Below are 21,265 nucleotides of genomic sequence, written 5' to 3'. Positions count from 1 at the left end.
TTAAGTACTGGGTTCCTGTTGGTTTGGTTTGGCGGCAAGAGTTCGCCTGGCTCTTGTGGCGGGTGGTCAATGCCCTGGGGAGCGGGCACAAGGAGAGAAGAGTGACGGTCCTGGAAAAGGGAGGGCTTATGCCTGCCAGGCGCCGGCCTGGGGGTCCTCTCCCTCGTAATGGGACCGAAGACCTCTGAACATCACAGCTCTCTCTGAGTGCCATGGGGCGTGACAGCCGGGTGTCACGCTGCAGGTATCGAAAGGGGCCTTGACCATCTGCTAGTAGGGGCTAGGTTAGGGTGAGATGCCGCCAACGTTTATGATCACGAACTTGTTGCCAAGTTTCATTGATAGGTTGATCAAGTGCCTAAGGGTAATTTGAATGACGCTTAGGCACAAGTTAAAGCGTTTATTTAATAAACGTGAACCGTGACCGGTTCTTTCTCCCAAACAAGTGGTGTTGTGTCTTATTTACTAGATAAGGTATTAGACAGTAAGAAGGACGGAATAGATGGTTTAAACCTTATGGTAGTGGAGGGCCCTCTAGTGGGCCTGGAACAAAATTAAGGGTTTACCAGCTTGAAGTCTGGAGTAATGCTAAATGGTGTTGTTACAATGTTGCAAAGTGGAGAGGAGGTGTCTGTTCTTACCTTTATAGGGTCCTGCAACATTGAGATCAGCCTCTTTCGGTTTCCAGACTTCTAGGAGAAGGTTTCCCCGCCCACCCGTCCCTGGATGAAGAGATTTGCGGCTACGATGCGGCTGTGTAGGGTGAGTTGGCTCGGCAGGGGTGGGTTTATTTGAGCTAGCCCGCAGTAAGACCGAGCCTTTAATATAGCCATCCACCCCTATGGTTGAGTTGTACGATTCGGCTGTCAGGGGGTGCCTTACCAGGCTGGTTGGACATGCCTCAGCTGGCGGGTGGTCAATGCCCTGGGGAGCGGGCACAAGGAGAGAAGAGTGACGGTCCTGGAAAAGGGAGGGGTTATGCCTGCCAGGCGCCGGCCTGGGGGTCCTCTCCCTCGTAATGGGACCGAAGACCTCTGAACATCACAGCTCTCTCTGAGTGCCATGGGGCGTGACAGCCGGGTGTCACGCTGCAGGTATCGAAGGGGCCTTGACCATCTGCTAGTAGGGGCTAGGTTAGGGTGAGATGCCGCCAACATTTAGGATCACAAACTTGTTGCCAAGTTTCGTTGATAGGTTGATCAAGTGCCTAAGGGTAATTTAAATGACGCTTAGGCACAAGTTAAAGCGTTTATTTAATAAACGTGAACCGTGACCGGTTCTTTCTCCCAAACAAGTGGTGTTGTGTCTTATTTACTAGATAAGGTATTAGACAGTAAGAAGGACGGAATAGATGGTTTAAACCTTAATCCAATGGATCCTTGCTCAGCACACATGCCATGGTACTTGGGATCAGTGGTTAATAGGAAAATTGGGAAAAAATATATATAATCTGATAATCCAAAAAATATATCACAAACTTGTTAAGTGTCAAACACTGCTGAACAAGTCTTTTTATAAAAGATTACTCTTTTATAAAAAGACTTGTTCAGCAGTGTTTGACACTAATACATTTTATTTGGATTTGTTATCTGAAGACCAGTGAGTTTTTTCAATTTTGCTGATATATATATATATATATATATATATATATATATATATATATATATATATATACATATATATATTTTTTTACTTTTGCCAACAGACCAGCACTCCAGATTCCGCAGTTTAAATGTTCAATTACCCAGGGTGCAACAGAAAGATGCACAAGATAAATAAGAGTGCACTGACCTGGATTTTCACGTTATTTTATTCCAATGTGAACGTTTTCGGGGATTAGCGCTGCGGAATCTGTTGGCGCTCTATAAATAACCGATAATAATAATAATTTTAACCCCTTCCTCAGACATACAAAGAATAACCAACTTACCCCAACACCAAACAACCCATCTTTAAAGTGAAGGTCAATTTTTGGGATTCAAAATACATCATGTTGAAGATTATCTTAAAAACATTAAATTCGCTTACTTTATATGTATAAATAACTAACCCTTTGCCCAAAAAATGTATTTATAATGTTGCTCCGTTATTGCGTTTATCTCCGCCCATACAAGACTTCCTTATTCTGACTTGATGACGTCGCTTTGTTTCTTACAACGAGACTACGCTCGTGCACCCTTGTTCTGTTTGAAATGCGCATGCGTACGGTCAGCTCAATAGCGCATGCGCGTAATTAACGGCCGTAACTTTGTATGCAGTAATTTTGCGAGCAAACAACGAATGCGCGTTACGGGGACGAGCATGATGATGATGACGCGATGTTTACTTACACGCATGCGCATAAGCTGACAATGACGAAAACGAAAAGGGGCTGGACGCCACGGGGTAAAACAATAGATTGGAGCCAAAAGATGTCAATCAATAAAGGCACTATGACGGGCGGATTTTACAGCTGAAACGGAGCGGTTTCAAAACGTAAAATATAAATCTTTTGCTTGTATCTATCTATACTTTGATGAATGAACATCATACTCATTTTAGCTAAAATATTGAAAACTGCTAAGCACAACCCCAGACTTGACCTTCACTTTAAGCGAAATATCACCAACCACTGTGCTATCCCGAGTAGGGCACCACCCCCTGGATGACGTTACCATCCCTGGCAACACGGAATTGTGACACTTGCATATACACAAATGAACATGTGTAAAGCATGCTAAATACATCGTACAAAATTAAATTAAATCACTATAGGGGAATGAGCATAAAATGTACCTTTAAAATGTATAAACACAAATCCCCAAATTTGACTGCAAATGGAACAGAAACGGCATCTGTACCGTCAATCACTCTATACAAAGAGTAGTCATGGCAACCCCAGTAAACAGTAGCTATAATTATAACAGGCATGGCCATCAGCGTAACTGATCCATCAATGTATAACATATTATCTATAGTGATCCATACACAATTATAAGCTTATAAGCACAGTCATGATAAATAAGATTCAACAGAAAGTATTGAATAAAGTAAATCGTAAACATATCACATTTCGTAACGCCCTAAACCTATATCAGCCAATGGGAGCATAGACAATCCCAACACACCCTTTATGCTAAAACAGAGACCAAAAATAAATAAATAATGAGAGCTGGCTGCCTTGTGTAAACAAAAACTATTCAAAGTATGCAAATGCAAACTGTATTATGCAAACCATATACTATATACAAGAAGCCACCAAAAGAAGAACCTAGGAAAGCCATAGGAAAAAGCATAAGGAATACAAAAATAAGAAAAAAGGAAAACACCATAAGAAAAGAAAAAACATAATAAGAAAAAGAAAAAGAAAAACATAAGCAAACCATACGAAACAATAAACACAAAACAAAAACACAAAAAAACAACCAATATAACACATATCATAAGGCTTATCAAACACCGCAAAAATAAATATAAATGTATAACGGAACAGAGTCGGCATCTGTGCCGTCATGTTATTCAATTATGGATCCGTTGCCATAGCACCTACAATCAACAACGGCTACAAATGTGCCCATTTCGTTTAAAGATGGGTTGTTTGGTGTTGGGGTAAGTTGGTTATTCTTTGTATGTCTGAGGAAGGGGTTAAAATCCCTGAAAACGTTCACATTTGAATAAAATAACGTGAAAATCCTGGTGAGTGCACTCTTATTTATCTTATATATTTATATATATATAAGATATATATATATACATACATATATATGTATATATGTATATGTGTATATGTGTATATATGTACAGTGTACAAAACACTGAAGGGGACTGCACTCACAGACTGAACTGGGTACACATCCGATGACCCTGCAACATTCTCAGCCCTGGGTGCTAACAGCACTCTCAGGAAGCTGTGCTGTCTAAAGAGTCACACGGCTAGATTACGAGTTTTGCGTTATGAGTGAAAAAACCTCATAACGCTGCTTTTTCACTACCGTTGCTATTACGAGTTTTGTCAGAATAGCTGTACCGCACACTTTTTTGGCCGCAACGCAACGTAACTACCACACCTTTCAAAAAGTCCTTTTTCAATGGGACTTCCATAGCACCAGTATTACGAGTTTTGCCTGGGAGGCCAAAAAGTGAGCGGTACAGCCTATACCAACAAGATTTGTTCCGCCATCTAAAATCAGTAGTTATGGGTTTTACATGACAAATCTGTAGCATAAAACTCATAACTAAAGTGTTATGGGTGTTACTAACACCCATAAACTACCTATTAACCCCTAAACCGAGGCCCTCTCACATCGCAAATACTAAAATAAAATTATTAACCCCTAATCTGCTGCTCCGGACATCGCCGCCACTATAATAAACATATTAACCCCTAGACCGCCACACTCCCGCATCGCAAACACTAGTTAAATATTATTAGCCCCTAATCTGCTGCCCCCAACGCCCCCACCGCCACTATACTAAAGGTATTAACCCTTAAACCTAACCCTAAGTCTAACCCTAACACCCCTAACTTTAATATAATTAAAATAAATCTAAATAAAAATTACTATCATTAACTAAATATTTCCTATTTAAAACTAAATACTTATCTATAAAATAAACCCTAACCTAGCTACAATATAACAAATAGTTACATTCTATCTAGCTTAGGTTTTATTTTTATTTCACAGCTAAGTTTGTATTTATTTTAACTAGGTAGACTAGTTAGTAAATAATTATTAACTATTTACTAACTATCTAGTTAAAATAAATACAAATTTACCTGTAAAATATAACCTGTCTTACACTAACACCTAACATTACACTACAATTAAATAAATTACATTAATTAAATACAATTAACTAAATTACAAAAAAACACTAAATTACACAAAATAAAAAAGAAATTATCAAATATTTAAACTAATTACACCTAATCTAATAGCCCTATCAAAATAAAAAAGCCCCCTCCCCAAATAAAAAAAACGCTAGCCTAAACTAAACTGCCAATAATCCTTAAAAGGGCCTTTTGCGGAGCATTGCCCCAAATAAATCAGCTCTTTTACCTGTAAAAAAAATACAAACAACCCCCCCCAACAGTAAAACCCACCACCCGCACAACCAAACCTCCCAAATAAAATCCTAAGCTCCCCATTGCCCTAAAAGGGGCATTTCGATGGGCATTGCCCTTAAAAGGGCATTTAGCTCTTTTTCTTTGCCCAAACCCCTAATCTAAAAATAAAACCCACTCAATAAACCCTTAAAAAAACTAACACTAACCCCCGAAGATCCACTTACAGTTTTTAAAGACCGGACATCCATCCTCATCAAGCCGGGAGAAGTCTTCATCCAAACGAGCAGAAGTCCTCAACGAAGCCGGGAAAAGTCTTCATCCAAGCGGCAAGAAGTCATCCTCCAGGCGGGCAGAAGTCTTCATCCAGACGGCATCTTCTATCTTCATCCTTCCGACACGGAGCAGCTCCATCTTCAAGACATCCGGCGCGGAGCATCCTCTTCATACGGTCCCAGCCGTACACTGAAGGTTCCTTTAAATTACGTCATCCAAGATGGCGTCCCTTGAATTCCGATTGGCTGATAGAATTCTATCAGCCAATCGAAATTCAAGGTGAAAAAATCCTATTGGCTGATGCAATCAGCCAATAGGATTGAGCTTCAATCCTATTAGCTGATCCAATCAGCCAATAGGATTGAGCTTGCATTCTATTGGCTAATTGGAACAGCCAATAGAATGCAAGCTCAATCCTATTGGCTGATTGAATCAGCCAATAGGATTGAAGCTTAATCCTATTGGCTGATTGCATCAGCCAATTGGATTTTTTCACCTTGAATTTCGATTGGCTGATAGAATTCTATCAGCCAATTGGAATTCAAGGGACGCCATCTTGGATGACATCATTTAAAGGAACCTTCAGTGTACGGCTGGGACCGGATGAAGAGGATGCTCCGTGCCGGATGTCTTGAATATGGAGCCGATCCGCGTCGGAAGGATGAAGATAGAAGATGCCGTCTGGATGAAGACTTCTGCCCGCCTGGAGGACGACTTCTGGCCGCTTGGACGAAGACTTCTCCCAGCTTCCTTGAGGATTTCTGCCAGCTCGGATTAAGACTACTCCCAGCTTGATGAGGATGGAAGTCCGGTCTTCAAAAACTGTAAGTGGATCTTCGGGGGTTAGTGTTAGGTTTTTTTATGGGTTTATTGGGTGGGTTTTATTTTTAGATTAGGGGTTTGGGCAAAGAAAAAGAGCTAAATGCCCTTTTAAGGTCAATGCCCATCCAAATGCCCTTTTCAGGGCAATGGGGAGCTTAGGTTTTTTAGATAGGATTTTATTTGGGGGGTTTGGTGTTGGGGGGTTGTTTGTATTTTTTTTTTTTACAGGTAAAAGAGCTGATTTCTTTGGGGCAATGCCCCACAAAAGGCAATTTTAAAGACTATTGGCAGTTTAGTTTAGGCTAGGGTTTTTTTTATTTTGGGGGTTCTTTTTTATTTTGATAGGGCTATTAGATTAGGTGTAAGTAGCTTAAATATTTGATAATTTATTTTTTATTTTGTGTTATTTAGTGTGTTTTTTTTGTAATTTAGTTAATTGTATTGTAATGTTAGGTGTTAGTGTAACTCAGGTTAGGGTTTATTTTACAGGTAAATTTGTATTTATTTTAGCTAGGTAGTTAGTAAATAGTTAATAACTATTTAATAACTAATCTACCTAGTTAAAATAAATACAAACTTAGCTGTGAAATAAAAATAAAACCTAAAATAGCTACAATGTAACTATTAGTTATATTGTAGCTAGCTTAGAGTTTATTTTATAGGTAAGTATTTAGTTTTAAATAGGAATTAGTTAGGTAATGATAGTAAGTTTTATTCAGATTTATTTTAATTATATTAAAGTTAGGGTTAGACTTAGGGTTAGGTTTAGGGTTTAATATATTTATTAAGTGTTAGTGATGTGGGAGGCCAGAGGTTTAGGGGTTAATAACTTTAGTATAGTGGCGGCGGCGGCGATGTCGGGGGCGTCAGATTAGGGGTGAATAAATGTAATGTAGGTGTCAGCGATGTCGGGGGCTTCAGATTAGGGGTGAATAAATGTAATGTAGGTGTCAGCGATGTCGGGGGCATCAGATTAGGGGTGAATAAGTGTAATGTAGGTGTCGGTGATGTCGGGGCAGCAGATTAGGGGTTAATAAGTGTAATGTAGGTGTCGGTGATGTTGGGGGCGGCAGATTAGGGGTTAATAAGTGTAATGTAGGTGTCGGCGATGTTGGGGGCGGCAGATTAGAGGTGTTTAGACTCAGGGTTTATGTTAGGGTGTTAGGTGTAAACATAAATTTTCTTTCCCCATAGGAATCAATGGGGCTGCGTTACGGAGCTTTACGCTCCTTTTTTGCAGGTGTTAGGCTTTTTTTTAGCCGGCTCTCCCCATTGATGTCTATGGGGAAATCGTGCATGAGCACGTAAAACCAGCTCAAAGCAGCGCTGGTATTTGTGTGCGGTATGGAGCTCAATGCTGCCATATTGCCCGCTAACACTGGGTTTTTGCAAACCTGTAATAGCAGCGCTATTAAAGGTGAGTGGTGGAAATAACTTGCAAGTTAGTACCGAGCCGCTCATAACGCAAAACTCGTAATCTGGCCGACAGGCAGTTAACCCCAGACAAGTCTGGATGCAAGGCCCATGTGGAGAATTGCAAAGAAAATTAATACAACACACAGATAAAGTCCAGCACTCACTTACAAGCTGGGAACAAGTCAAGGGTTCACAGACTAATGCAATCGCCCTAGACATATAAAAAAAAAACGAAGGGGACTGCACTCTTAGACTGGACTGGGTACACATCCCATGACCCTGCAACATTCTCAGCCCTGGGTGCTAACAGCACTCTCAGGAAGCAGTGCTGTCTAAAGAGTCACAGGCAGTTAACCCCACACAAGTCTGGGTGCAAGTCCCATATGGAGAATTGCAAAAAAAAATAATACAACACACAGAGAAAGTCCAGCACTTACTTACAAGCTCTCAGCTAAGATTAAAAGCAAAACTGGAAGAGTTAGTTACCACATTTGGCCAAATGGGACAAGCCCAGGTACCACGTCAAGGTCTCTTACAAAACTTGGGTCCCTAATACAGCCATACAAATGCCAGCTCTCAATCAAACAAACTGGGAACAAGTCAGGGCTATCAGACTTATGCAATCACCCCAGACATATACAAAACACGGAAGGGGATGAACTGGGTACACATCCTATGACCCTGCAACATTCTCAGCCCTGGGTGCTAACAGCACTCTCAGGAAGCTGTGCTGTCTAAAGAGTCACATGGCTAGATTACGAGTTTTGCGTTATGAGTGAAAAAACCTCATAACGCTGCTTTTTCACTACCGTTGCTATTACGAGTTTTGTCAGAATAGCTGTACCGCACACTTTTTTGGCCGCAACGCAACGTAACTACCGCACCTTTCAAAAAGTCCTTTTTCAATGGGACTTCCATAGCACCAGTATTACGAGTTTTGCCTGGGAGGCCAAAAAGTGAGGGGTACAGCCTATACCAACAAGATTCGTTCCGCCATCTAAAATCAGTAGTTATGGGTTTTACATGACAAATCTGTAGCATAGAACTCATAACTAAAGTGTTATGGGTGTTACTAACACTAGTTAAATATTATTAGCCCCTAATCTGCCGCCCCCAACGCCCCCACCGCCACTATACTAAAGGTATTAACCCCTAAACCTAACCCTAAGTCTAACCCTAACACCCCTAACTTTAATATAATTAAAATTAATCTAAATAAAAATTACTATCATTAACTAAATATTTCCTATTTAAAACTAAATACTTATCTATAAAATAAACCCTAACCTAGCTACAATATAACAAATAGTTACATTCTATCTAGCTTAGGTTTTATTTTTATTTCACAGCTAAGTTTGTATTTATTTTAACTAGGTAGACTAGTTAGTAAATAATTATTAACTATTTACTAACTATCTAGTTAAAATAAATACAAATTTACCTGTAAAATATAACCTGTCTTACACTAACAACTAACCTTACACTACAATTAAATAAATTACATTAATTAAATACAATTAACTAAATTACAAAAAAACACTAAATTACACAAAATAAAAAAGAAATTATCAAATATTTAAACCAATTACACCTAATCTAATAGCCATATCAAAATAAAAAAGCCCCCTCCCCAAATAAAAAAAACGCTAGCCTAAACTAAACTGCCAATAGTCCTTAAAAGGGCCTTTTGCGGAGCATTGCCCCAAATAAATCAGCTCTTTTACCTGTAAAAAAAATACAAACAACCCGCACAACCAAACCTCCCAAATAAAATCCTAAGCTCCCCATTGCCCTAAAAGGGGCATTTCGATGGGCATTGCCCTTAAAAGGGCATTTAGCTCTTTTTCTTTGCCCAAACCCCTAATCTAAAAATAAAACCCACTCAATAAACCCTTAAAAAAACTAACACTAACCCCCGAAGATCCACTTACAGTTTTTAAAGACCGGACATCCATCCTCATCAAGCCGGGAGAAGTCTTCATCCAAACGAGCAGAAGTCCTCAACGAAGCCGGGAGAAGTCTTCATCCAAGCGGCAAGAAGTCATCCTCCAGGCAGGCAGAAGTCTTCATCCAGACGGCATCTTCTATCTTCATCCTTCCGACACGGAGCAGCTCCATCTTCAAGACATCCGGCGCGGAGCATCCTCTTCAACAACTTTGTTTCTAGTAAGAAAATTTAACAGGAAGCAAAATCTGCCATTGATATTTGTTACCACTAGATTCTAGACATGTAATGTATCAAAGGGTGTGTTAGTGGTTTTGATATGGGTGTTACTAGGAAATATAAATTTGGAATTGCATGAATGTATGTTACCTTGATAATAGCCCAGGTGAAGGGCAAAACGTTGGAAACTAAATAGAAATCGAATCAAATACAAAAATTGGAGAGCTCACAGATCTTAGTGTGTTGCACTTTAACAAGAAGAAATCCGGCTCCGAAAATAGCTGGCGGCTGCCATTTTCACCATTCGTTTGCTCCCGAAAGACACAAAGGCACGTGCCTAATTTGCAATAAAGACTGGATTTGTATACCGATGCCAGACTGGAGAGTTAGCCTGCTAACACTATATTCTTTAATGCTAAGTATGTTAAATAAACTTTATGTAACCATAAAATTTTGAAAAGAAAATGGTTTGATGTGTTAGAGCATTTTACTATTGGCTATAACTCCCGCAAATGTGTTAAACACATAGTTTAAATCAACTCCAGAGCAACAATGCACTCTACAGGTTGCTAACTGAACAAGCCTGTGACAAGAGGCATATGTGTGTAGCCACCAACAAGAAGCTAGTTCCCTGTAGTGCGTTGCTGCTCCTGCATCTAACATATGTATACTTTTTCAACAAAGGATACCAAGAGAGTGAAGTAGATTTAATAATAGAAGTAAAATAAAAGGTTTCTTACAATTGAACACTCTGACCTCTGCATCATGTACGTTTATTTGCCCTTTAATCCTAGTAACTCTTGTTTGGTGCTTATACAAGTATAAACCCTCATAGTTCAAGAGAAAATGTGTAAATGCGAATTAGATAAAGTACCAAACGTAGTCACAAGGAACGGGATTCTGCCCAGTTCAGTTATTTTAATTTTAAGGAAGTGCCACTTTACCTCCTGTTTGAGTCAGATGATATGAGGCCTTGAAATGGATTTACTGTGACTGTGAATTATTACTTGCTAATGATGAGGAAGGCCGTATCAGCAGTAAAACTCTAACTAATGTTTAGTTCTATAGAAATCTCTTTTTTTTAGAATCATGTAAAAACGTTTTGTCTCACCATTTTACTACAAAGACCTTACCTAACCACTGAGCTTACTTACACACTTTTGTCCCCTCCCCCTTTTCCTGATCGGTTTGCCTGGTTTACTGCATTTTGCTGCATTTTCATTTAGTATCAGTCTTGTGGTTTATATGTATGAGCTTTCACAGTTCATATACAGTACAGGCCCTGTTATTCTTTACTTAAAGGGATATCAAACAGTCTGTTTTATTGTTGTAATAAAAAGGCACTAAGCAGTGGGATATACTTAAAGGACCACTAAAGATAATCAGTAAATGCATAATAAAAAGACAAAGTTAGTTATATGTTCCCTCCTACTGCATCAGGTGACAGCCATCAGCCAATCATAAAATGCATTTAGGTATGTTCTATAAATTCTTGCACAAGCTCAGTAGGTGCTGGTGCCTCAGCAAGTGAGCATATAAAAAGATTGTGCACATTCAGATAATGGAAGTTAATTGAAAAGTTGTTTAAAATTGGGTGCTCTATCTGAATCATGTAAGTTTAATTTTGACTTTAATGTCCCTTTAAATAATTGCAAACTTAATCTGTGCAGTACTTTCTGTCCAAGGACAGAAGGAGGCTGGGGTCTCTGCAGGCCGGTTTATCTATCTTGATGCTGCATGTTCTATCAGAATCATGAAATGTAGGGTTTTATGTCCCTTTAAGATATGTGCCTCCCATATGCAGACGATAATGGTTTCCCAATGTCCTCTTGTGGCTGTGGCTTGCTCTGAGCTACAAATAAAACAAGGACTTGCATGACACATTAGTGCAGCCACACAGAGCACGTGGCTACTAGTAGTTAGTCTGGGCACAGTGAGGGTTTGTGGTTTGCCTGCCATGAACCTATTTCCAGTCCTTAAACAGGAAGACCTGATTCCCTTTCTGGGAACTTATAAAATCAGTGCGCACAGAAAGATTTAATGAAATGTATCAGGTGTAGAAATACTGCAGTAAAGGTTCACTCCATAGGTAGAGGCAACAGTGGGTGATACGTTTTCTTCTATATGATAGATATGAAGGGGCACTGTATAGATTCTGTGTGTTAAAGATATTTCTTGCGTGAAACAACTTTACAATAATATTTTTCTATATTGATGCTGAAACTCTTAGGAAGTGCAGACGTTATACGCAACTGGTCATTGGCTGATATGTTTCATTGGTGAGCACATACTCATCTGACAAGCATAAGAACAAAAATGTGCTGATTTCTCATCACAGGAATAAGATATGTATATATGTGTATATATATATATATATATATATAGTTATATGTGCTGCTTGTGGTTTGCAGCACTAGCTACTATTTTAACTTAAAGGGACATTCCAGACAAAATTGGAATCCACATGGGTGCATTTTAGTTGTGAATATAAACATTATTGTAATACACATGTATTAGCAAAAATGTTTGTAATAAAAGCTATAGCTGTTTCAAAAGTATATTTAAGTATGCACATGCACCAGCATTTTAAACACCGCACTGGTGCTCTGAAAAGCTTCAGTATAATAAATGCTGGTGCACTGAGAATATCTAGCTATGCTTCACGTGCATGTGCAGAGACAAATGTTGACACTAAGGGGCCCATTTATCAAAGGGCTTGCGGACCTGATCCGACACTGCGGATCAGGTCCGCAAGACCTCGCTAAATGCGGAGAGCAATACGCTCTCCACATTTAACATTGCACCAGCAGCTCACAAGAGCTGCTGGTGCAACGCCGCCCCCTGCTGACTCGCGGCCAATCGGCCGCCAGCAGGGAGCTGTCAATCAACCCGATCGTATTCGATCGGGTTGATTTCCGGCGGTTCCTGTCCGCCTGCTCAGAGCAGGCGGACAAGTTATGAAGCTTCATAACTTGTGTTTCTGGCGAGTCTGAAGACTCGCCAGAAACACGGCCCTTCAAGCTCCATACGGAGCTTGATAAATGGGCCTGTTAAACAGTGATAAGTTTTACTAGAAGCATTTTTATCAAAACATCTAGATTGCAAATGTGTTTCTATTCAAAGATGTATCTATGTACAGAATGTTATTTTATTGGGACAGTAAACACCTTGGCCTCTATTTAACAAGGTCTGGCGGACCTGATCCGACAGTTCGGATCAGGCCCGCAAGACCTCGCTGAATGCGGAGAGCAATACGCTCTCCATATTCAGCATTGCACCAGCAGCTCACAAGAGCTGCTGGTGCAACGCCGCCCCCTGCAGACTCGGGGCCAATCGGCCGCCAGCAGGGAGGTGTCAATCAATCCGATCATACTCGATCGGGTTGATTTCCGGCGATGTCTGTCCGCCTGCTCAGAGCAGGCTAACAGTTTATGGAGCAGCGGTCTTTGCTTGTACTTAAAAGACATTACTGCTGTATGAGAATGAGATATGAGCCACAGCTTATCATTTTAACCCTTTACTTGCTGAGCTGTTTTGCAGTTTGTAGATGCTGCTTATATTGTCCCTACTGTAAAACCACACATATTGTTTATCTTTTTTTTTTCTTTTCAGGAGACCCAACAGATTTAAACTATATCTTTATTTTATGTCATGTTGTGTAAGAAAACTGCAATTAAAAGTGTGAAATATTCCATTTTTAATCACAATTTTAATAAACATGGTTATAACCTACAGTATGTGTGTTCTCCCCTAAACTCTATAGTAAAAAGAAGGGGTTATCCTCATATAAAGCTGGGCATTTCTGTATAGTTATGTAACTAATTTGCACACAGAGGCTTCTATCAGCCTCTATGCAAATAGAACCACATTTATTCATGTCAGGTGATCACAATAACCACAGTTATCACCTGGCTATTAAAACTTATATGGGGGGGGCAGCCATGGCTGGTCGCAAATTATAAAGTTTCCAGCGCATTAATGGGAATATATCAAATACCCCAGAAGATATAACTCATCATATCTCACATTCAGCTACCTTACAACTTGAGGGATTGAGACATTCAGAGATTCTTCCATTTATGCATCCTGGTATCTGATCAAGCCCGTTGCGAACTTGGGTGAGGGCCTTCACTTAGGATCTCAACCTAACCCTCCCACCGCCTCCCGGTTGCTCTGGTTAGAGCAGCTACTGATCTGCTTTCAAACTGATCTAACAGCCACCCCAGCTGATAATTTAAGTCTAAGCAAGCTACACACGGCAAGTAACAAATATTCACCCTGAAGAAGAGTCACTGTAAGCTTTACTGGGCAATTTTGAGAGACGGATGGAGGAAACATTTGATAACCTCTCAGCCCTCTTACGATCAGGGTCCAAGGTGCGACCCAATCTGTATCCACCACTGACAGAGGACTTGAGCTCTGCTGAGACCAAACCAATGTCACCCACCTTGCTCCAAGTCAGTGAACCACAAGCCGAACGTGAGCAAAGTTGTAACAGTACCTACCTTATCGTCGATGCTGGTTTTAGATAATATTGTGTGGCCCCGACCCGACTTCTTCAAAAGTGAAAGTAATGAGGGTGTTGAACTCTTTGGCTGGCTTCCCAGAGCCCAATAGGCCTTACTCACCACCCAGAGCTTTTACACATTCAGTGGGTCGATGTTTAGAAAGTAACAAAAGTGAGAATAAACCTGAGGCCTACAAGTCTCTACCTGAAACCAGTTGGAACATCCGGGTCTAAATTATCAGATGCCACATTGAGCTCAGCGAATGGGATCCACAAGTCACTACAGGAGAAGAGGGCACAAAACAACACCATCCTGAAAATCGGGGTAGGCTAAGTGTACTATGAGCTGAAAGAGATTTGTGTTTTACACTGTTTTCTCCAGGAACATCCAGCATATCACATATTACTTTATATTGGCTACCTTTCCTCATAAATAGTTTGCAAAGTTGTATTACTATGTTCTAGCTTGTTAAGTCTTATGTAATCTCAGTTTTTAAGACTATGAGTGGTGTTATCTCTACCTTCTCATATGTTAGGGTTTCACCCTGCTTTGCTTGCTATTTGCTGCTGGCTGCCATTTTACTTACCTCTCTCACTGAATCTGACGCAGAGTGTGTAAGGCTGCTCTCATCTGGGCGCCTTCTTATGGCCAAACTGATGAACATCATCAGTGTGAGACAGGTTGCAGTCCCAGGATTATGATGTCACACTTATTATTTAAAGGGCCTCTGTTCAGTATGCTTTTGCCCTTGCGTTGTCTCAGACTTGTTTGTTAGTTCCTGTGTTCCAGTTCCTGTGTATTACCTGGCTTGTCTGACGTCCCTTCTGGTTCCTGGTCCCTGGCTTGTTCCTGACTCTGCTGTTTTCCTAGTTCCTGATCCGGCTGGTCTGACTACTCGCTTTGGCTCCTGACTCGGCTCGTCTGACTAACAGTTCTAGGTTTGACTCCTGGTTTGTGGACTTTTTATCATTTTTTGTTATTTATAAAGGTGTGATTATTTTTACACTTCACATCTCAGTCTGATTCCTGGTACCCTGACATCATAGCTATATCAGGGAAACTAATCTACATATTATCCCAAAAGGCCACCTAACTCTCAGCTACTTCTTAGGCTAGTTGTTTAACGTATAATGACTGCATTCTTTCTTAAATTAATGATAGTCGTCAACATTTGCTTGGCCCTATTTAGCAGCTCTCTCTGGTGGTAGATAGCAGTATAAATGATATAGACTTAAGTGTAGGGGTCAGATAAATAATAATATATTACTCTTGTTGTACATTCTCTATGCCATAGTGTGTGCACTTACCCCTATTACCTATGAATGAAGCTGGGTTAAAAATTCTTACCCTATACTATCTCCTAACATACAGAGACGTGCCAGGTGGGATCTAGAGCTACAATACACTACCATACTAGCTAAAGACCCTAACCTTCAGTATAACTGGATAAACATACTAATATTGACTGACATTTACACTCAATTGAGACGTCACAGCTCCCTATTATATATCTTCCCCCTAATCTAGACCCCTTCGATCCATAGATATGTTTTGAAAAACCCAAAAGTGGCTAGGTCAATCATATATGGGGTATCTTTCTATTCTGTTATTAGGGGATATGTGTGGCCTTTATCCTATAATATAATATATTCATTGAACGTCTGGCTGTTAACTCTTATGTATATATAAACATCTAGCTACTGTTTTTGTAGATACATTTACATGTTTTTATTAGCGTTCATATTTCCTTATCTACTACATATTCAATTTATATTATCAGTTTCTAGTTCTGTACTAAGGTCCAAGAGTGACGTATACCAATACCAGATTACCTCACCTCAGAGCCATAAGATTAACTAGGTGCAAGAGTGATCCTTTGCTAAATGTCAGGTACAACTACTAGAAAAATGAGGTTCAATTTATGGAAGACCAACTGTATTCTTGACAAAATAGTCATGTAAATGCTAATACTTATATGTACTTATTTTTGTATATCTTATCGGCGGGTTAAGGTTCTCTCATTGGTATATTCAATATATGTTTGTTTTTTTAGTTATGTACTTTTCTACTTTGGTTTGAAACCGACACGAAAACCTGCCTCTATTGTTGAAGGTCAAATTTTTTTTTTTATTGTGATCTACTAAAACCTCAATAAAAAAATCTATGATTTAAAAAAAAAACTTATATAGGGGCTTTATTTTAAAGAGGGGATTTAAAACAGGGGGTCTTGGGGTCTCTAGGTCTTATTTATATATTTTTTTAATTGTGTTTATATTGTAACTAGCAGGTAATTGCCTTTCAAGCTATGGGGGTTTCTAGTGCTTAAGGGTTTGAAAGATTTGAATGCTTAACCCCCTATCCAGCTCCCTTAAAGGGACATTAAAGTCAACATTATATTTTCATGATTGAGATAGAGCATGAAATTGAAATCAATTTACCAATTTAATTTTATTATCTAATTTGCCTCATTCTCTCAGTATCATTGGTTGAAAAGCATATCTAGGTAGGTTCAGAAGCAGCAATACAGTACTAGGAGCTAGCTGCTGATTGCACATATATGCTTCTTCTCACTGGCTCACCTGTGTTCATCTAGCTCCCAGTATTAAATTGCTGCTCTTTCAACAAATGGTACAAAGAAAATGAAACAAATTTGATAACAGAAGTAAACTGGAAAGTTGTTTATGTGAATCATGAAATAAAAATGTTGGGTTTCATGCAGGGGTCAAGTCCAGCAGGAACAAATGGAGTTCCTGCACTATTTTTGCAGGTGGAACTAAGTCCCACCTGGACAGAAAAACAGAAACACTTCAGTAAAAACTGCTGTGGCTGGTGGGAGGAACTGGAGCAGTTTGGTTAGAGGGATAGTAAGGTCCTCTAGTAATGAGCAGTAACACTTCCTACAATACATTAAATGTAAGCCTGTAAGCGGTCCTGTTGTGTGATCACCCTGCACTGTGTGGAAAACATGATGTTTACATTTCTGTGTTGCTTGCTCTGGGGTTATTTAGCTCTCCGCAGCAGAAATACGACTAATCTACGTTAAGTGGGTGAGACTCTGTGAAAGAGGAGGAGTCTGGAGTTGCTGTCAGACACAGAGGTCTCAGCTCGTCCTGGAAAGGAAGGAGAAGGGGAAAAAGGAGGGTGTGAGGAACTGAAGGTAAACTGGCTATGCACAACGTGAGTTAAAAACAAAGTATGAACACCCTGTATCTTGACATTAAACAATAGGTGTCCATGTGTCTAGTTGTTTTAAAAAAAGTTCAGTGTTTAACCAATGAAAAAAATGTGCTCATCAAGCAGGGAAGAGTCATGTCCTTCCAGCTTCCTGCTTTCTCTCTGATTGGAATTCCTTTTGGTTCTTCCAGATATTGCTGGGATGAGGTTTGCAGGGGAAATACGTGATGTGTACACACAAAGGAAAATAGTCCTTGAAATTAAAGGTGTTTGTGAAACATCTTGTAGTAGGATAAACAAAATTACTTTATTTTATACACCAATAGTATGTGTTTATCTATGTTGGTGTCTGTATGTCTATCAATTTATGGTAAGCAGGCCAGATTCTCTGCAGAATGCTGACCTGTGCAAGATAATGTATTTGCTGCAGATTCAACCTTACCAGTTTCATCCCAAAGTAAAAGGTGACCTGTTTTGCTTTCAATGTTACTGTGCCCTCATGCCTCCTGCTTCCTCTGCCAGTGTTAATTGTCTCACATTTACTTGGTATATGCGTTAATGGTAAAAGAAAATGACACTCAAATGCCTTGTGACCATAATTTTACTTTAAATCACATTATCATTGTGTAAGACTCGTGGGATACTCCTCTATCAGACCGAACTCGGCCAGTAGTCTTGTTATCCTGGCATTGAGCCGGAAAGATAGGGAATATCCCAGAGCAGAGAGTATCAGGCAAATGAGGAGAGCGGCACTCACCACAGGCTGGACAGCACTAGGCAAATAGGCAGACAGGATCCGGCAACAGAAAGACAGGCCAGTAATAAAAGGGTTAACCAGGTGGCGAAGTGAGACAGGCAGGATTCAGCAACAAGGAGTCAGTCCAGCAAGTTAGGGAATAACCAAGTATCGTAGTGAGACAGGCAGGGTTCAGTAACAAGGATCAGTCCAGCAGATAAGGGGTTAACCAGGTAGAGTAGTAAGACAGGCAAGGTTTCAGCAACAAAGTATCAATCCAGCAGTTTAGGTGTTAACCAGGTAGCGTAGTAAGACAGGCAAGGGTTCAGCAACAAAGCATCAGTCCAGCAGTTTTGGGATTAACCAGGTAGCGTAGTAAGACAGGCAAGGGTTCAGCAACAAAGTATCAGTCCAGCAGTTTAGGTGTTAACCAGGTAGCGTAGTAAGACAGGCAAGGGTTCAGCAACAAAGCATCAGTCCAGCAGTTTAGGGATTAACCAGGTAGCATAGTAAGACAGGCAAGGGTGGGCAAGGGTTCAGCAACAAAGTATCAGTCCAGCAGTTTAGGTGTTAACCAGGTAGAGTAGTAAGACAGGCAAGGGTTCAGCAACAAAGCATCAGTCCAGCAGTTTAGGGATTAACCAGGTAGCATAGTAAGACAGGCAAGGGTGGGCAAGGGTTCAGCAACAAAGTATCAGTCCAGCAGTTTAGGTGTTAACCAGGTAGCGTAGTAAGACAGGCAAGGGTTCAGCAACAAAGTATCAGTCCAGCAGTTTAGGTGTTAACCAGGTAGCGTTGTAAGACAGGCAAGGGTTCAGCAACAAAGCATCAGTCCAGCAGTTTAGGGGTTAACCAGGTAGAGTAGTAAGACAGGCAAGGGTTCAGCAACAAAGTATCAGTCAGCAGACGATCTGTCACTCCCAGGAGCACAAGAAGTAGTAACTATACTTGGGCAGTGACTGATCATCTGCTGCCCGTTTAAATAGGCAGAGGATTGGCACCACAGGACCGGCCAGCATCAGGAGCGTGCGGCGATGACGTCAGTGCCGCACGCATCCAGAGCCGACACAGCCCTAGGCAATGAGCATGGGGAAGACGCTGCGCCTAGCAATGGCGCGGCGTGACACATTGTTTCTTAATTCAGAGTGAGTGCACACACAAACCTTATCAAGATCATTATATCAGATGTTTACATTACAGAGCCTTACATATCCTGAGAGCCAGGGAGTAACATCTCCTACATCATCTATATACAAATGCCCCTTTATGTGTGCTAAAAAGTGTGTGTCTCGCTTCTCAGTATTCAGTATCAGTTGAATCCTAAACTACAAATAAAAATGTAACCCCTGCCATATAAAAATGTAACCATGGGTGTCCATCCTCAGGCCCAAAAGCAACCATTCAGCCCTTCATTGGCTTTAATTTGTTTTCATTAACCAGAGTGCATAGATTATATACATATAAATATAGTGTGTGTGTGTGTATAAAACAAGATTAATTGTGAGGGGGTGGAAGTCTTGGTGAGTTCTTACACTTTTTTATGTAGGACTTGAACCCTGGTTTCATGTCCCTTTAAGAAGACCTGGGTGTCTGCCGGGCACTTCTGGGTTTCTGAGGCTTAGGGTGTCACTATGCCTATGGGTGGTCACCAGCATCCCCGGATTGCCAAGCCATGCTGAATCCCTAGCTCACCAAGGATGTGTGGCTAAGTGCAGGGGGGGGGGGGTGGGTGGGGGGTTTAATGACCCCTGAAGCACCTATTTAGATGACAGGACTTTCACACTAATGTCTTGCTTCCTGCAGTTATTTTTCAGGAGTCATACTCTACTCACCAGTTGCCTTGTTTGGATGAGCCAATCAGGGCTTTAGTCTGCAGACAACAAGGCTTGCCATAATGTTAGTATAAAACACATTGAAAGTTATGTAGCAAAGTTATAGTAACAAGATAGTAGGTAAAGTAGTACTAATGGTAAGAACCTATAGGTGCCAAATATTTTTGTAATGAACAAGCACTTGTTAGGGGGGCAATATAGCAACTAAAGAGACTCACAGATAAATGAGTTACAAAGTCTATAACAAAAAAAGAGTGCTTTACCCCTGCAATTATTTAGCAAAATTCTCACTGAATAATACAAGAACGATTTTTAACCATTCATACTTTTGAGGCCTATTTATCAAAGGTCTTGCGGACCTGATCCGACAGTGCGGATCAGGTCCGCAAGACAGAGAGGTGTCAATCAACATCGCTCAGAGCAGGCGGACAGGGTTATGGAGCAGCGGTCTTTAGAAGGCTCACCAGAAACACAGGCCCACAAGCTCCATACGGAGCTTGATAAATGGGTCTCTTTAACTTTATTGGTCTAACTATTCAATCATACACGTTTAAAAACACTTTTACTCTAGATATCAATATATAGCATAGATGTGTGAATAATACCTCTGAGAATCATGTATCTAGATGTGAAACATTGTACTTGGTTTTTATGATATCAAGCAGTCAGATACAAACATTATCTTTTGTAGCCGGCTATTAATAAATTCGGAAATAATGCTGTAACAAGAGGACCTGTTAATATATGGGATGTCAGATTAGGAGATTAAAGCTATCTAGCTAATACTCTATCTGCAATTATAAAGTCCTTGCTTGCACAGTTAACTTTAGCATAGCAGAGAATGTAATGCCGACACCGACTGGGACAGAATGAACAATCGGGTGGGACACTGGGACAGCGCCTCGAAACAGGGAAAATCTCAAACTGGGACGTCTGGTAAGCCTATGCGTATGCAGCTTTTACTTAGTGCTTTTGCAAGTATATTGCAAAAAGTGCTACTTTTGAAAACAGAATTGCACCCGTAAACATGCAGTTTTGAGTTGTATGTCCCTTTAAGCCATGGTTTAGTCTTAAAAGGATATGAAACCCAAACATTTTCTTTCTCGATTCAGATGAATACAATTTTAAACAACTTCCCAATTTGCTTCCATTATCTGAATTGCTTCATTCTCTTGCTATCTTTTGCTGAAGAAACAGCAATGCACATGAGCGAACCAATAACACGAGGCATATATGTGCAGCCACCAATCAGCTGCGCTGAGCATACCTAGGTATGCTTTTCAACAAAGGATA

This window comes from Bombina bombina, chromosome 6, assembly GCF_027579735.1.
Source record: "Bombina bombina isolate aBomBom1 chromosome 6, aBomBom1.pri, whole genome shotgun sequence".
NCBI classification, from domain to species: Eukaryota; Metazoa; Chordata; class Amphibia; order Anura; family Bombinatoridae; genus Bombina; species Bombina bombina.
Note: the sequence above shows the minus strand (reverse complement) of the source record.